The sequence below is a fragment of the Camellia sinensis genome, chromosome 9 (assembly GCF_055761805.1).
Source record: "Camellia sinensis isolate YWXY chromosome 9, ASM5576180v1, whole genome shotgun sequence".
Taxonomy (NCBI): Eukaryota; Viridiplantae; Streptophyta; class Magnoliopsida; order Ericales; family Theaceae; genus Camellia; species Camellia sinensis.
In genome coordinates, this window is record NC_138969.1 from 4628951 (window position 1) to 4644188 (window position 15238).

The window sequence follows — 15238 nt, forward strand, 5'->3', positions numbered from 1 at the left end:
TCTCTAGTTGGTATAACCATGTGTGGTTTGTTTGGTGTGGAATGATGAATAATTGCATATATTCAGTGTCTTCCATTATACTAACAACAGGCGTGTCTACATATAGATGCTGCATACCAATGTTCTTTTGCAGATGCTCTGACCTTCTCTGAATTCTCTCTGTGGTTCTTTTTACATGGGAAATGGATTGATGAATAATTGCATCTCTTTTATAATTTGTGATTTCTGACTGCATGGGTGTCGGTGAATAGTGCCCTTTTGTGGATACTGTTGTCATTCCTTCTAGATCTTTCAGCCTTTTGGGACCTGTACTCTTTGTTAGAAAATTTGTTGGCTATTGAGGATGGTATTTAGCATGGGTTTGGGTTACTATTTATTTGTAGAAAATTTGGTTGGCTATTTAAGATGATATTTGGCTTGGGTTTGGGCAACTATTTACTTGGTGATTTTTTTTTTTGTAATCAGCTTCAGGTTTTGCATCCCTGTTTGATTGTTATTTGACTGTCATTATGGTTTTGCTGGTGTAGTATGGGTGTCCTTTCCTTCCTGTAGTTTGGGTAAAAGTAGTACCATACTGGCCTGGGGTAATAAGAGAGTTGCCATTTGATAAATTTTGCTCTCCCAGATTTTTCTAGCTCTTTTCTCTACTGTTATGGTCTAAGCACATACAGGACACAAAACATGCCATAGCCGCATTCTACCTCGTCCAGCTCCTCTGTCTTCTCCCTGCTAGCATTAAAATGTAGCACCATGGTTTTTCTAAACAGAATATAGCACCATGGTTGAAATTGGGAATTGCATTCTCTGGATTCTTAAAATTCTTATTCAAGAAAAGGTGTACTCGTTTCCTTGTGTCATTTGTTTTTCATCTGTGCCCGGATGTGGCGCGATGCTCAAACTCGTTAATTGTTTGACTAGGTTTTGGTTGTATATTGTTGGTTAGTTTCTTTGATTTGGCAGGTTAAGAAGCTGCTTTCCAGTACTTCCCTTCCATCTCCAAGTAGATTACAGACAACATTCCTAAGAATTTGAAGAGGGGATTTCTTTCGATCTTAAATAGAGCCATGCCTCCTGAGGGAGGTTTGGGGGAACCTGTCCCCTTATCTCCCGTAGAAATGGAGGTGGTTCATCGGGCAACTGCTTACCACTTGAGAGCGAGAACATGCTTTTGTTCTGATTCTCAGGCTGTGGTTCCACCAGCAGCGTTATTACACCAACTACCACTTCTAGTTCCGGATCCGGACCTAGCAATTATCACAAACTGGATTTGGCTATACAAAGAGCATGCGTCAAAAGATGCAAACAAAATTCTTCAAGAAAGTTATTTGAATTGCAAACAATTACAATGTGAACTATCAGCCATATTAGCTAGAACTTACAGTCATACTTGGACAAACATTTCTCTCCTAATGAAGCTGCCTTATTACAGAAAAATTCAAACTTAGTATTTATTGAATACACACCGTCAAACAATAGTAAGGGTTATAAGGTACCATACGTTCCATGATAAAGCTTTCAACTGTAGTAGTTTAGAGCAAGCTGTCTGTTCGAGCTGGCAATCTCTTGAAGAAATTGCTGGGAACTGAAGGCAACTTGCTTCGAAACCTAGGATGTCGCAGCATGTACAATCCTGCGACTAAAGCGATCACTTTAAATGGGGTCACATAGAGCACCACCGCTGCACAAAGACTAAACACTATGAAGAGGCTTGTTGCTCTCGGATCTCTCCAACTAAGCAGCGACTGAAACCTCTCCCCTTGAGTTGCTATGTCTCCCACCACGGTTTGGATCCTCCCCGCCACACTTCTCAGCCTATCATACCTCATTCGAACAATGTCTTGTGGTTTGGAAGTAGGAAACGTGTCGAACTCTTCATCGAGCTCATCTGGATGCACTGCTTCCGCCCAGGAAAGTCTAGTATCCATATGAGGCGGGTGCCTAGGTCGAAACCTGTAGTTCCAAAGTCCGATTAAGAACATGTAGAGAAAGATAGTAGGAAGTATGAGCTCCGGGTACCATATCAATATCAGAAACAAAACATGGACTAGAACCGATGTGATTGGATTCTTCCAATGGCAAACATCCCCAAACCATCTGCTCACTGAAATTGCACCTGAAATCAGCGACATTATCCGAAAGAAGTTAGCTTTGCTTCTTCTCATGCTCCACATGTGGGAATCTACATCTAACATGTACTCCACAACCTCTTTCCGGAGTGGCGGTTCAGCTCTGCTGAGCCTAACCGCTACAATATTCATTGCTTGATACCTCAAATTGTCTACTTGGTTTACGGTGAAAGGATGCAAATAATGCATTTTGGGTAGCAAGGGATGCCCATATAGGTATATCGTGTGAGCTAGGGATAGGCTAGTGAACCGAACTGCTAATTGCAGCTCACCCATTTTCTTTACGCCGTTTGGATGCAGAACAAGAAGTGGGTAAGAATGTGTATAAATCCGATGAGCCTCTAGGCTTGACAAGCGAATCCGTACCTTTCCAATCCGTGAGTCTCGTGCTACACCAGCACCAGGTTTCTCAATCCCCAAGTGGCAGTTGTCGAGTACTCCCAATGTTATCACAGTGCAGGGGTCGTAGACTTCCCACGTGTACTGCTCGTTCCATTTCGGACTAAAAGTTTCTAGAATCGTTCTGGTCCGAACCCACTTTTGCCCGTACCTCGCTACAACATAAGCGTCTGTACTCCCTCGGCCATCCTTCATCTTCATTGGCAGAAGCCCTTGTGCCCCCAGTATCCCAACTTCCAATATTCCAACAGGTTGCTTCCAGAGCTGTCGTGATGTTGGCCGTTGATCGCTAATGTACATAGTTGACTCATCTAGTACATGGTATCCTCCTTCAAGACAAACTCTTATGTGTATCCTACTTGAGAACTTGAGCTCTTTCCTCCTATCCGCGTCCAAGACACCGAATCCAAACTTCTCTAGGTTGAACCATTTAGAATGAACTGGGCGGTGGTCAAGCCGCTTCTCAAAAATGCTGAGAGGTAGAGTTATCCTGCCCAACACGTCATCTTTTGAAGCGTACACTCGGTCCTCAACAGTAAGGGCCAATTGTTCCTCAAAAGGCTCGGCGGCTACAAAAACCAAATCTTCATTCCAAAGAGGATTTAATGTAGGAGTAGGACATGTCTTGGTTTTTAGCACTTGGTTCCCCACTTGGGCTTTCACAAAAACCTCAGGCATTCGGCTTTTGTCGTTTGGAATGATGTCCTGAGCTTCGATGACATTTACTCGGAGATACCAAAGTTTTGGGGAGACATAAACCTTGGAGCGGACGCTAGAAACACCCTCTCCGTGAACAAAAGCAGCGTCTGAATGCCACGCGTCTGGAAACGCTTCGTCTGCTTGTGTTCCCATCCAAACTGCAACCATGATTTCCCCCCTCACCTTCCCTTCCCCACGCCGGTCCTCCAATCTGTACCACTGGGGAGCCAGTGGGCTGTCAGGTGGGACCCGGGTTGGAACTTCATTCAAGTCAAAGACCACCCTCCCAAGATAATCATCTCTTCCCACCATCTCTTTATCTTTCACAAGAACTTCCAGGACTGAGGATTGAATGCGGTCTTTTGAGAAGGTAAAGACCTGGTTCCACTCGGGGTTCATCTTCTTCTCAAAGTGTTTCGTTCTTCCCTTATAGTTCCCAAGCTTCACTTCCACATAAGGATCACAGCTGCTGGTAATGGCACTGGGAGGAAGATCTTTGGCCTTCACAACTCGAACATAAAGGTAAAACATCTGCTCAACAAGGTCGTAGGTGCTTGTAAACCTCTCTCCTCCGCTCATCCACCCCCTTCCACCATATCCTCCATTTGGCCACCGCTCACCAAGCTGGGGATTGGTGTCCTTCAATTTGTAGTCTTCGTGGTGGCTTGGATTGGCTTGTGGATTGGCTTGATGATGCATGGTTAAGAAGGTGCCTTCTGGTCGTTTCCCCAAGGATAAACCGGGTTGCTGCTGAACTTGGTGTTTGTACACGTGTTGAGTTGTCTCTACGTTTACTTCGACAGGCTCTTTGAATGCTTCCTTTGGCTCTTCAGCTTGTGTACTCTCTCTCGAGTTATCTGCTATGACAGGGGAACTAGAAGTTTCTATTGCAGCAAAAGTGGAAATTTCTTTTTCTGGCTTTGATGCGATAGCTCTAGGAGTATTAACAGCAGAAACTTCGGGTTTGGAAGGAGATTTAGGAGGATTGGAAGGTGCTGATTGTGGTGTTTGTGGTTGTGGAGGCAATGAAAGAATAGAATTTGGCTTGGATTCTGGTGATAGATAAACTTTGAGGCCTATCTCACCTTTCACAAATGAGGAAAACCACTTCTTTTCTAGTTGGAACGCTTGATAAGCTTCCTCGCCTTTCTTGACAATATTCGAGCAAGGAATTCTCACCCTTCCAAGAAAATTTCTACCCGGGATAGGTCTCCTCTCGTTGTAAACAGAGACTTCAATGGATTGGTGTTGGTAACTTTTGCTTTTGTCGAGATTGAAGAAAAGCTTTTGGTTCCAAACGGGGTTGAGATTCTTTTGGACAGTTTTGGTTCGACTTGATTGGTTTTCAAAATCGACTTCTACAAATGGACTAGCTGACCCTTCTCCGTCTTTGGGCATAAGATCATGAGCATCCACTACTTCCACCACCAGCTTCATGCCTCCTTTTACTCGTGTGCCACGCTGCTATGAGGAAGTGGCTATCCACAAGAAACCTGAAACTCTATTCGGAAGCAAAGATCAGAAAGCACCTACATAAAGAAAGGAAGAGTAAAGGTCTCTATCTCTCTCTCACTCTCTCTCTCTCTCAATGTGAAAGAAAAGAATGTTTTGATGAAGAAGCTGTCTATTTAGCTTCTGTAGAAGCCCAAGATGGGGAAGAGGGAAATGGAGGGAAGGCATAAACTTTGTTCAAAAGTGACAAAGTGAACCATGAAACCAGGCTGATTTTTCTTAGTATGCAGAAAAATGAAAGGGTTATTTTCTGCAACTGTAAGATTTGTATTCTATTTTATTGGCAGAGAAGGAAAAATTCCATCTTGTTGCATCTTGTCTCCCATTGTCTTATCAAGCATTCAGAATTTTCTGCTAAAAATGATTGAACCATTGTATGCACTGACAAACTCGAACTTTTACATTTAAAGAGGCTGATAGATGGTGGGTGATAGCTTTGCTTTTTTGGTTTTATTTTCCCCTTCTTAGTTTCTAAGCTAAGTTTGGATAGCCAAAATTAAGCTGACTCTTTTTGTTTTATGTCTTCATTTTCCTCAAAATACAAACAACCTGTTTGGTGAACTGTTTTTAAAAACTGTTTTCAGAATTTTTTTCTAAAAGTAACCCACTTCTAGAAAACACCAAAAGGTTAATGTTCTCACACAAAAATGAAAACGATGAGTGTTTTCGAAATTTTTGAAAAATGTGAACACAACCAAATTGGCCCTTGTTAAAATACAGCTAAGAATAGGTCTTCCAATGTAGGCATGCTTGATTTTAGTGTTTCCTTTTTTTTTTTTAAAAAAAACTTTTGTTTACTCATTATTTTCACTCTCATGAGTATTATTTTGAGGGAATCCTAGCTTATCACACAATAAAATTGGAATGTTTTTTAATACTAGTTTCCCTGTTAGCTAAGATGGCTTTGGCACTACCTCTTTAAAGCATAATTTCATTGCTAAATTAATATCCTAATTTAGTATAGTTAAGCTGTTGTTATGTGTTCATTTCACCATAACAAATGTGCCTTTGAGGATAAATTAGACTTTTAACAGTTAAACCCAAAGGTAGAAAATAGCTTTAAAAAATGTCATTCTTAGAGTAGCTGTAAAATCCAAATTTTTATGTGTAGAATTATTTTTGGATAAAGTAGTAATTAAATTAATTTATATGGGTCATTTTAGTAACATCAAGGAATTAGTTATGAGGTGGTTTTTTTTTTAAATTTTTATTACTTAGATGGTTAAGTTTGTAATTTTGGGAGATTGGGTTATAGGCCCACTTGGGCTTTAGGTCTTGGAAACATAGAAGCACAAACAAATAGAGGTAGTGATGTTGTTGTGGCTGCTGTGGCAGATCTAGCAATAGAAAAAAAAAAAAAAAAAAAAAAAGAGAGAGAGAAGAAGAAGTAAAGAAAAGAAAGAAGATTCATAGATTGGTGACTTTGATCTAATCATCTCTTGGAGGTAAGATTTGTTTTTATGGTACTCCTAACTATTTCTTTAGACATAGTATCTTGTATGTTGATTGGGTGTATGTATTTTGGGGTTTTGGAATTTACTTGTAGACTATAGGATTAGATTAGTACATTATAAAGAAAAGAATGATAGATGCATCATGGTGATCAATAATAATTGTTTATGTGGTATAATATTTTATTAGGTTTGTGAGATTGAGGTGGATCTTGGTAATTTGAGATTAGCTTGGGAAATATTATTTTAGCTGTTTGATGTAAGTAACCCTCTATCACTGTTGGTTCATTTTTATTCTTATCGAATCGTTTAAAATCATAAATATTTATTTAAAGCCTTCATGCTTTCTTAAAATAAAATATGGGTCAAGTATAAAACAACATCGAATATTATTATTAAAATTATTTGAATATTTGGTGAAACTATTCTGAAAATTGTACTAAACGTTTATTCTGAAAATATCGAATATTTTATTTAAAAGTTGTGTATTGTTTGAATTTTGAACATCACTCTAGTCTGACTATGATTTGGACCCTAGCCAATGGGGGTTATTTATTGGCACAGAAACTTGTTTCTTTTGGGGCTTTACCACCGGCCTATGTGTGGTTCTGAGCCTTGTCACGGGCTATGTGACCGTAGTCAATAAGACTTGGGTTTTGTGAATCAAATCATTGAACCATCTGAATATCGAACCATCGATTTGAACAATGAATTACTTTGAATTATCTTGTTGGCTTTTCATTTAAAATGTATTGTACATTGTTTATTTTTAGCTATGAAACCATCTTACAAAATAATTGTTCATTTATTGAACTGTAGAAAAATTTATATTTATTGATTATCAATTTATTTATTTATTTTTTTATACTTGATCCAGCTGGCAGTGATAGTTGGCTATTTACTAGGCTGTCTAGCTTACTCTTATTTTATTTTTTTCAGATTCTGAAGAGTAGAGCTGCGCGGGATTTTTTTTTACATATGGGAGTGCCGAGAGTAGGACTATGATTTAGGTACTTGGATTATTTGTTTTGTTAATGGATTTTATTAGTGGACTTGGTGGATAATTTCATATGATAAGAATAATCAATTTTTTTTTATAGATTTTAGTATTATGATAATTAAGGATTTGATTGGAGTATTTTACATTGTTAGTTATGTGTTGGACTCTTAGCCTTGCATGCTCACTTAAATGAGTGTGCGGCGTTGTCACGGAGCTTGGGACGTGACAATTTAATGGTATCAGAGCCGACCCATGCACACAACCATGTGGGCCACTTATTCTGGGCTGGCCACGAGCTTGTCGTGGTATTCTGATTGATTATAGACCCTCGCGAGGACGCGAGGATTTATAAGTGGGGGAGTTTGTAACACCCTGTCCCACATCGGAAGTTTGCGTGGGTGATCTTGGGCATATATAGCACCACTACCTTGCTACTAAATAACTTGGACTTAAGCTTTTGGGTATTGTTGGTTGACCCACACATTATTTGGGCCAGCAAGTAGTAGGGCGTTACAAAATGGTATCAGAGCCAGGTTGTAATTTTTAAAGGCTAGTATAAAATAGTGGTGAGATTGGGTAGATATAGGATTGGGAACGCTTATAATTTGATATAATGTTATTTTTATTTACTTGTTATAGGGACTTGAGAATAGAATAAGATAGGATTTTATTATTGATGCATTTAGGTTGCAATGGAACATGAGAAGACATTGGCAAATATGGCTAGGAATACACGCCAGGGTCAAACGAATCGACGGACTGGTAATAGCAATCGGCGAGGGAATGTGACTAATAATGGTAGTGGTTCTCAAGCAGTCGGAGGAAATCAGGGGCAAGAGTTGGGACACCAAGAACAAGCTGCAATCCCCAATCCAATTGAAATGGTTCAAGTGCTTCAAACGTTGGCCGGGGTGGTGCAACAACAAACCACCATAGGGAATAACTTGACTAGACTTATGGAGCAACAACAGCAGATGCAGCCAGGTGTTGGGCCACAACCAAGGCCACGTTGTAACATTACCGAGTTTAAGAAGATAGCCTTGGCATTTGACGGAGCCACAGACCCTTTGGAGGCTGAAAAATGGTTGACAGAAATGGAGAAGTTGTTTCCCGTTTTTGAGTGTACGGATGATCAGAAGGTGACCTATGCTACGTTTATGCTACAAGGGATAGCTAATGATTGGTGGCAGATGGAGAAACGCATACACGAGCATGATGCCAACCCCTATACATGGGAAAGGTTTAAGAAGGCATTCAATGAGAAATACTTCCCTAGGAGTGTTCGTCTACAAAAACAGAGGGAATTTTGAAATTGGAGCAAGGGAATAAGACGGTTGCAGAATATGAAGCTAAGTTTACGAAGTTGTCTAAATTTGCATCAGCATTTGAAGCAGATGAGGATAGCAGAGCACGAAAGTTTGAAGCTGGACTAAGAACGAACATTATGCAACAAGTGGTTCCTTTCGAGTTACCTACTTTTGGAGCAGTGTTGAATAAGGCTTTGCTAGTTGAGAGTGGCCTTACCAGAGCCCAAGAAGAGAAAGAAGAGAATTATAAGAAGAGGCCTAGTTCTTCCAACTTCCAAACTAACAATTCGAAGGGTAATGCTAAGAGTCAAAACACTTCTTCGGTTGGGAGTTGGGGAAGTCGAACTATGGGTAGTAGTGTTAATAAGAAGAATGATCGGGTACAATGCACTAGGTGTAATGGATTTCATCGGGATAGTGAGTGTCGTTGGAATACTGGGGCTTGTTTCTCTTGCGGGCAACAGGGGCACAGGATAGCTGATTGCCCTAATCGGAAGGGGCATGAGATTGAACAGAAAACATGGACAAATAAAGGAGCATCAACAGACAAAGGGTCTTCAGGAAGTCAAAAGAAAAATGGAGGTCATAAGCCAAAGACTCAGGGTCGAGTGTACGCACTCACGCAACAAGATGTTCAAACTTCCAACACGGTGGTGTCAGGTACTGTTTTAGTGTCTTCTGTTTATGCACATGTGTTATTTGATTCTGGTGCTACAAATTCATTTGTGTCTATGGGATTTGTTAAGAAACATGGATGGAAATGTGTCTCTAGAGAGATCGACTTATGTGTTGAAACCCCGATAGGAGGGGTTATGGTTGCTGACTTAATTTGCAAATCTCGTGTGGTTAGTATAGATGACAGGAAATTGCTTGTAGACTTAACTGTTTTAGATATGCGAGACTTTGACATAATTCTTGGAATGGATTGGTTGGCAACCAATTATGCTTCTGTTGATTGTCGAGGCAAAAGGGTAGTATTTCAGATTCCTAATCAACCAGAATTTTGCTTTGTGGGTAGTGGAGTTAACACTCCTCTTCTGGTAATCTCAGCTTTGCAAGCTAGACGGTTGTTAAGGAATGGTTGCGAGGGCTATTTAGCTTCTGTGAGAGATACCCGTGAGATTGAATTGAAGTTAGAGGATATTCTAGTTGTGAAGGAATTTCCTGATGTTTTTCCTGAAGAGTTACCGGGGTTGCCACTAGATAGAGAGATTGAGTTTGCCATTGAATTGATACCTGGCACGGGTCCTATCTCCAAGGCTCCGTATCGGATGGCCCCAGCAGAGTTGAAAGAGTTGAAGGAACAGTTACAAGAGTTACTAGATAAGGGCTTTATTAGGCCTAGTGTTTCTCCTTGGGGTGCGCCCGTTTTATTTGTGAAAAAGAAGGATGGTAGTTTTCGCCTTTGCATTGATTATCGAGAGTTGAACAAGGTGACAATCCGAAATAAATATCCTTTGCCTAGGATAGATGACCTATTTGATCAGTTGCAAGGAGCACAAGTCTTTTCTAAGATTGACCTTCGTTCTGGCTATCACCAGTTGAAGGTTAAGACGAAAGATATACCTAAGACAGCTTTCAGAACTAGGTATGGGCATTATGAATTTTTAGTGATGCCGTTTGGGTTGACCAATGCGCCTGCAGCTTTTATGGATTTAATGAACAGAGTATTTAAACCCTTCTTAGATCAGTTTGTGGTAGTTTTTATTGATGACATTCTTGTGTACTCAAAGAGTAAAGAGCGGCACGAAGAACATCTGAGAATAGTGTTGCAGATATTAAGGGAGAAGAAATTATTTGCTAAATTAAAGAAGTGTGAATTTTGGCTGGAGAGTGTATCATTTTTGGGTCATGTGATATCTAAAGATGGGGTGTCTGTTGACCCCAAGAAAGTGGAGGCGGTGGTGGAATGGAATCGGCCTACTAGTGTCACTGAAATTCGTAGCTTCTTGGGTTTAGCAGGATATTATAGAAGGTTCGTTGAGGGATTTTCCCGAATTTCTATGCCTTTAACTCGTTTAACACAAAAAGGGGTTAAATTTGAGTGGTCTGATGATTGTGAGAAGAGTTTCCAAGATCTAAAGAGTCGATTGGTGTGTGCTCCAGTACTTATAGTTCCGTCCGGAGATGAAGGTTTTACCATCTATAGTGATGCATCGAAGATGGGCTTGGGTTGTGTCCTGATGCAAAATGATAAGGTAGTGGCATACGCGTCTAGGCAGTTGAAGCCATATGAGCAGAATTATCCTACGCATGATTTGGAGTTGGCTGCCGTGGTGTTTGCATTGAAAATCTGGAGGCACTACTTGTATGGGGTGAAATGTAAGATATTCACTGATCATAAAAGTTTAAAGTATATTTTCACTCAAAAAGAATTGAATATGAGGCAAAGGCGATGGTTGGAGCTATTAAAGGACTATGATTTGACTATCAATTATCATCCAGGAAAAGCCAATGCAGTGGCGGATGCCTTGAGTAGAAAGACCCCGAGTAATTTGGCTACCTTGATCACTAACCAAAAGAATATCTTAGAGGACTTGCGAAGGTTGAATATTGAGATTAGATGGCACAACCATGGAGTGCAGTTGGCAAATCTTAGGGTTCAACCCACATTGATTGATAGAATTAAAGATGCTCAAGGAAGAGATCCTCTGTTGCAAAAACTTAAGGCTGAAATGGAAATAGGGCTACAGATGGAATTTTGTATGCATAAAGATGGAACCTTGAGATTTGGAGAGAGGTTGTGTGTGCCTAATGATTTAGAGCTCAAGAGAGAAATCTTGAGAGAAGCTCACAGTTCAGGATATACTGTACATCCAGGGAACACTAAAATGTATAAAGACTTGAAGAGGAACTTTTGGTGGAATAATATGAAGAGGGAAATTGCTCAGTATGTTGCTCAATGTTTGGTATGTCAACAAGTGAAAGTTGAACATCAGAGACCTGCAGGTAAGTTACAACCTCTTCCTATTCCCGAATGGAAGTGGGAACATATTACCATGGATTTTGTGACAGGGTTGCCTAGGACCCAAGGTGGTAACAATGCTATTTGGGTTATCGTTGATCGATTGACCAAATCCGCTCACTTTCTAGCTTTTAAGGTAGGGTTCTCCTTAGAGAAGTTTGCAAAATTGTATATCAAGGAGATTGTGAAGTTGCATGGTATTCCGGTGACCATAGTGTCTGATAGAGATAGCAGATTTGTATCTGTGTTTTGGAAGAGTTTGCATACAGCTTTGGGCACTAGTTTGAATTTTAGCACTGCCTTTCATCCTCAAACTGATGGACAGTCAGAGAGAACTATTCAAACCTTGGAAGACATGTTGAGGGCTTGTGTTATCGATCTTGGAGGTTCTTGGGATGAGCATTTGGCCTTAGTGGAATTCTCTTATAATAACAGTTATCATGCGAGCATTCAGATGGCACCATATGAGGCTTTATATGGACGAAAGTGTAGATCACCTATTTGTTGGGATGATGTGGGTGAAAGGAAGTTGTTAGGGCCTGAGATTGTGCAACAAACAGTGGACAAGATCAATCTTATTAGAGAGCGACTTCGCACGGCACAGAGTAGACAGAAAAGTTATGCAGATAACAGGAGACGTGATTTGGTGTTTGGGGTTGGAGACCATGTATTCCTTAAGGTGTCTCCTATGAAAGGAGTAATGAGGTTTGGTGTTCGTGGTAAATTGAGTCCTAGATTTGTTGGGCCATTTGAGGTTTTAGATCGAATTGGTGAGGTAGCTTACAGACTTGCCCTACCACCTTCACTAGTTGGAGTTCATAATGTTTTTCATGTCTCAATGTTAAGGAAGTATATACCGGATCCTAGTCATGTGATTGATCATGCACCGTTACAGTTTAAGGAGGATTTGACATATGAGGAACACCCTATACGAATTGCTGATAGGAAGGAACAGGTTTTGAGGCGTCGAGTCATTCACTATGTTAAGGTTCAATGGAGTAATCACTCGGAAAGAGAAGCTACTTGGGAACTTGAGGATGAAATGAGACAAAAGTATCCACAACTTTTTGAGACTCCAGGTATGTCAAATTTTGAGGACAAAATTTCTTTTAAGTGGGGAAGAATGTAAAATCCAAATTTTTATGTGTAGAATTATTTTTGGATAAAGTAGTAATTAAATTAATTTATATGGGTCATTTTAGTAACATCAAGGAATTAGTTATGAGGTGGGTTTTTTTTTAAATTTTTATTACTTAGATGGTTAAGTTTGTAATTTTGGGAGATTGGGTTATAGGCCCACTTGGGCTTTAGGTCTTGGAAACATAGAAGCACAAACAAATAGAGGTAGTGATGTTGTTGTGGCTGCTGTGGCAGATCTAGCAATAGAAAAAAAAAAAAAAAAAAAAAAAAAGAGAGAGAAGAAGAAGTAAAGAAAAGAAAGAAGATTCATAGATTGGTGACTTTGATCTAATCATCTCTTGGAGGTAAGATTTGTTTTTATGGTACTCCTAACTATTTCTTTAGACATAGTATCTTGTATGTTGATTGGGTGTATGTATTTTGGGGTTTTGGAATTTACTTGTAGACTATAGGATTAGATTAGTACATTATAAAGAAAAGAATGATAGATGCATCATGGTGATCAATAATAATTGTTTATGTGGTATAATATTTTATTAGGTTTGTGAGATTGAGGTGGATCTTGGTAATTTGAGATTAGCTTGGGAAATATTATTTTAGCTGTTTGATGTAAGTAACCCTCTATCACTGTTGGTTCATTTTTATTCTTATCGAATCGTTTAAAATCATAAATATTTATTTAAAGCCTTCATGCTTTCTTAAAATAAAATATGGGTCAAGTATAAAACAACATCGAATATTATTATTAAAATTATTTGAATATTTGGTGAAACTATTCTGAAAATTGTACTAAACGTTTATTCTGAAAATATCGAATATTTTATTTAAAAGTTGTGTATTGTTTGAATTTTGAACATCACTCTAGTCTGACTATGATTTGGACCCTAGCCAATGGGGGTTATTTATTGGCACAGAAACTAGTTTCTTTTGGGGCTTTACCACCGGCCTATGTGTGGTTCTGAGCCTTGTCACGGGCTATGTGACCGTAGTCAATAAGACTTGGGTTTTGTGAATCAAATCATTGAACCATCTGAATATCGAACCATCGATTTGAACAATGAATTACTTTGAATTATCTTGTTGGCTTTTCATTTAAAATGTATTGTACATTGTTTATTTTTAGCTATGAAACCATCTTACAAAATAATTGTTCATTTATTGAACTGTAGAAAAATTTATATTTATTGATTATCAATTTATTTATTTATTTTTTTATACTTGATCCAGCTGGCAGTGATAGTTGGCTATTTACTAGGCTGTCTAGCTTACCCTTATTTTATTTTTTTCAGATTCTGAAGAGTAGAGCTGCGCGGGATTTTTTTTTACATATGGGAGTGCCGAGAGTAGGACTATGATTTAGGTACTTGGATTATTTGTTTTGTTAATGGATTTTATTAGTGGACTTGGTGGATAATTTCATATGATAAGAATAATCAATTTTTTTTTATGGATTTTAGTATTATGATAATTAAGGATTTGATTGGAGTATTTTACATTGTTAGTTATGTGTTGGACTCTTAGCCTTGCATGCTCACTTAAATGAGTGTGCGGCGTTGTCACGGAGCTTGGGACGTGACAGTAGCAATGGCAAATGGTTAAATTTTCTAAACTTACCTGCCTACTCATCAGGGTAGTAAACCCTTACGTCTTGTGTTGAACCCGATTATTGTGATTTGTGGGTACTTGTAGGTATCTGGAGTTTATCGTACAGTAGTTTGTCTAAAGTGACCCTACCAAGGATACTTGTTTCTATTGTAATAGGCTTCCACACAGAGGTAGAAATGCCTTGCTTGGATTCTATGTGCTCTAGGGACATTCCATTCTTGTTAGGGCAGCAACGCCAAAAGTAGGGAAGAAAAAACACTCCTGAGTACAAAGGGTTAAGAAGTCATAGATGGAGCTTAAAAAAAAGCAAAAGCAAGAACCTAAAGCTTTTTGAAGGGGTTTGTGGCCTTGCCAAAGATGCTTTTCCTGTGCTTTATTCTGTTTATAAATTTAATCTAAATCATCATTATTATCTCCTTCACTCTTCCATTTCTTTCACTAGCCAGCTCAATTCACTTTCAAAAAGTCAATTTTTATTGTGACTTGTACCAACTTCTTTAGAGCTTCTTGATTTTTGAGTGTGGTCCTAAGTCATGGCAATATATATGGTTTAGAGATGAAAAGGCATGTAGTTCATAGACTTGACCCAAATTCAACACAACAATTTGACGTATACAGAAAATTCAATATGTGGTTCAGATTTATTCTGAATGATCCCATCACACTAATGAATTTGAACCACACATTGATTTTTCTGTGTACTTTTCTTTGTACGTATCTTTTTTGAATTTAACATCATTCATACTTTGCTCTGACTAATGACTTATAATCAATCTCCAAAATAATTAAATCAAACAAAACTAAACTAAGTTTTGTAACCCAATCGAGTAGTGAATGATTCTATATGAAAAATCTAGAATAATCATTTATTTATTTTTATTTTTATCACTTAAAATGAATTATGGTATAGAAAAATATTATTATTATTGTCAATCCAAAGCATAAGTTATTAGTACATGTTTGTAACATAACATGACAGCACATAATTATTCTAACTAACATTTGAATAACAAAAGCTTTCTGGTAACTATCTA

General features: G+C 38.7%; 1 pseudogene across 1 annotated transcript; it reads right to left on the reverse strand.

Annotated features, from left to right (window-relative positions):
• Positions 1–1308: 1308 nt before the first annotated feature.
• Positions 1309–5208, reverse strand: LOC114271534 (FT-interacting protein 1 pseudogene; annotated as a pseudogene). Its single transcript, XR_014339330.1, has one exon. The product of XR_014339330.1 is annotated as an FT-interacting protein 1 pseudogene (transcript).
• Between the last annotated feature and the right edge of the window lie 10030 nt (positions 5209–15238).